Genomic DNA, 3765 nt, shown 5'->3' on the forward strand with positions numbered 1-3765 from the left:
AGGTGGCAATACAAGAATGGGTCTATTCTGCAGTGGCTCCCCATTTGTGGAATGCCCCCCCCCCCAGGACTTCATTATATATATTTTAGGCACCCGGCAGAAATGTTCCCCTTTAGCCAGGTCATTGACTCATTAATATTCTACAGCCTTTTAAAGCTGTTTACTGTTTTGTTTCTTCTGTTTTGAGTATTTGTTTGTGCTTTTATCTTGTGTTTTTATCTTGTGAACAACCCTGAGATCTTTTGATGAAGGGCAGTATATAAATATTATAAATAGATAGATAGATAGATGATATAGATAGATAGATAGATAGATAGATAGATAGATAGATAGATAGACAGATGTTGATCTGATGGAGGACATTGAGAAGCTGTATCAGGATTCCTTTGAAAACAGCAGGTGTGATGGGTTCTAGGGACCAATTCCTTTTTTTGTTTGAGTTGAGGGCCTTCTTGGTAGTGGCACCTGCCCTGTGGAATGCTTTTGCATCAGATGTCAAGGAAATAAACAACTATGTGACTTTTAGAAGACATCTGAAGGCAGCCCTGTTTAGGGAAGTCTTTAATGTTTGAAGTTTTATTCAGTTTTTAATGTTCTGTTGAAAGCCACCCAGAGTGGCTGCGGAAACTCAGCCAGATGGGTGGGGTAGAAATAATAAATTTATTATTATTATTATTATTATTATTATTAATTACTATTATAACAAGACTCCCACACTGGACCTCATATAAGCTCTGCCCAGGCCTGCTTCCAAGTCCATACCTTCCAACATTTCTCCAATAAAAATAGGGACATCCAAAATAAAATAAAATAGGGACATCCCTACCATAGCTTCCACCATTTCTCTGATGAAAATAGGGATGTCCTAAGGAAAGGTGGGACATTCTGGTATCAAATAAGGGATTGGGATGGCTTTTGTAAATTTGGGACTGTCCCTGGAAAATGGGGTCTGCAATTAATGTGTTTGCTATAAGGCTATACAGATCTGCTCAGTCAAAGACCTGTGTTGCTCTTTTATTCTGAGGGGCATGTAAATACAGAGGCAGTTTCCTGCTTAAAGCAGCAGCACATTCTCTGCCCAGCCCACAGCCAGAGGTAGAACTGCTGAACCACTTTCCAGTCAGTTCCTCTCAGAGCAAAAGAGGGAGACAAACATGACACATTGGCTGCAATTTGTTTTTGTTTCAGCACTTTTGGGAGGTAATTTTATTCCTTCTTTGAGCAAAGATGACTAGTATAATTCAGGGCTTCATATGTAGCAGATCTTTCAAAATGGCTTTTCCCCCTTTCTAGGTGTCCAATCAGCAATCCAGTTGGTAGAGTCTGGAGGGGATGTCAAAAGGCCTGGAGAGTCCCTCCGCCTCTCCTGTCAAGCTTCTGGATTCACCTTCAGCAGCTATGGCATGGACTGGGTGCGACAGGCTCCTGGGAAGGGACTGGAATGGATTGCAGTAATCTGGTATGATGGTAGCCAACAATATTATGCAGATTCAGTGAAAGGGCGCTTCACTGTCTCCAGAGACAACCCTTCAAACATGCTGTATCTACAAATGAACAGCTTGAAATCAGAGGACACTGCTGTTTATTACTGTGCAAGACACACAGTGAAAGGAAGTGAATCTGAAGCCAGCCAAAAACCTTCCTATGCCAGCTGTCTGGACTGGTTCAGCTGCAACCACAAAGAACTAAATGAAGAAGTTTGGAGAAGGAAGATAAACTGAAGTTAAATTATTCAAGATAAATTGTCTTGATTTTGTTGACACAAATGAGGCATCATGCGTAGTGTTCAAAAATGGAATGCTCAGTGAAAACCTAGGCTGCATTCAGACACCACTTTATTCTATTTCCCCAGCAATTCATTTCTAACTTAGTTCCACTTCTTATGTGACCTTTTATACAATGTATAATTCATTTCTGGTAATCTAACAGAATCTTGTTGAAGTTTAGTACTCATTGCTATATGAATTGCTTCCATGAAATGTGTGTTTGCATGTTTGCAAATTTGCTATCTGAGAAGATTTTGGTATATTTGAGTTATAATTTCTCTACTGTTTTAATGGCTTACATAATATGATGAAATTTGGGGAAGAATTCTGAAATACCATGTAATCCAGTTTTGGTGGGGATAGAGATGGACTGTTTAAGTCCACTTTGCCACACCGTTTCCCTGTCTACAACTTTGAAATTCCACCTTCCTGCTCTGTGTGTATATGAAACAGTGTAGGTCTTACTGTTCCTGACAGACAATCAGTGTAATGGACACAAAGGGAGAGCCATGATAATTTGGTTGGAATTAAAAGCAGATCACTTTCTGACATGATGCCTGAACACACAGATTTGAGCATAGCTGGAATTAATCAGAGTCACTTTCATATATATGTGTGTGTGTGTGTGTGTGTGTGTGTGTGTGTGTATGGGCCCAGACAAGCTGAGAGCTTGTAAAATAAATTCTTCCTGCTGCTTTCTCGTAATGGAAAGCAAGGACAAATGAAAGGGTGTGTGTGGTCCCGTGGGCTTCTTTAAATGACAGACCCTTATCCCACTGGTGGTAGCAGTGCTCTGAGCATATTCTCAGTTTAGAGAATCGTTCTTTATCTGATTCCCACCACTAGATGCAAAGCTGATGCAAATTCCTGTCCAAAATGCTTTCTATTTAAATAGCTCAACCCACACCAAGTCTTTGGCTGGACCAAATTAGTTGTCAATCCAGAGGGAGGAGTTTCTCTATGCAAACAATGAAGGCACCCTTTCTTTTCCTTTCGGTATTAGCAGTGCCGCTGTGTGAGTATCTTCCAGATAAACATTAAAAAAATCAAATGTTATAGATGGACAAATTGCATGGTAACCAAAGTCTTGTTGTTTTCTTTAGATGTCCACTGCAGTGTCCAGCTTGTGGAATCTGGAGCAAGAACTGTGAATCCTGGAGGGTCCCTGAGACTAACCTGCACTGTCACTGGGGATTCTGTCAAGAATAGTTACTGGGAATGGGTCCGACAGGCTCCTGGAGAAGGACTGGAATGGATGGGCCAGATACACTGGAGTGGCAGCAAATGGATATTATACTACAGCCCATCTCTCCAAGGCCAAATCACGCTGACTGCTGATGCATCCAGAAATACATACGATCTGGATCTGAGATCTGTGACAGCTGCAGACACGGCTATATATTATTGTGCCCGCAGAAGACACAGTGAGAAAATCCAAAGGAGAAAGTGTATAAAAGGGTAGAGGCATTTCTTACTGGGTGAAGTGTAGGAGCATCTCCTAGAATTCTTTCTGTTTCTCACAAGGGGGCAGCAGTGATTTAAAGACTAAGAAACCATCGACCACAACTGAAACAAAGTCTAAAATAAATCCTAGTGTGATGTTTTGTGGTTACAGCTGTGAGGCTGACTGTTGTTTCCTCAGCTACCTCAACTTCACTGGCTGCATGAGAGTTTGATTACCCGAGAGACATTCTCACAACTTTCTATTTAGAACCAAGAAAACATTACCAATACCAATTACCCCAACCATCATTTCCCAATGTATACACTAGGCAGAATTTCTATTTTACTACATATTTTCCAGCTCTTTGGCATATACTCCAAAAGGAGCAGAAAGGGAGATACAAATCTCTGTAAACATTATACTGTAATAGATGTCTTCTTGTTGCCCTTAGATGTCCACTGCAATGTCCAGCTTGTGGAATCTGGACCAGAGACTGTGAATCCTGGAGTGACTCTGAGACTAATCTGCATTATCACTTGAGATTTTGTCAGTAAT

The 3765-nt window shown here is 40.8% G+C and overlaps 1 long non-coding RNA gene across 1 annotated transcript; it reads left to right on the forward strand.

Annotated features, from left to right (window-relative positions):
* Positions 1–1088: 1088 nt before the first annotated feature.
* LOC310663251 lies at positions 1089–3351 on the forward strand. The gene is made up of 3 exons (XR_014504438.1): positions 1089–1200; positions 1294–2781; positions 2870–3351. It is a non-coding gene; the product is annotated as an uncharacterized lncRNA (long non-coding RNA).
* The last annotated feature ends 414 nt before the right edge of the window (positions 3352–3765 follow it).

Source organism: Podarcis tiliguerta, assembly GCF_965153285.1.
Source record: "Podarcis tiliguerta genome assembly, chromosome: 13".
NCBI classification, from domain to species: domain Eukaryota; kingdom Metazoa; phylum Chordata; class Lepidosauria; order Squamata; family Lacertidae; genus Podarcis; species Podarcis tiliguerta.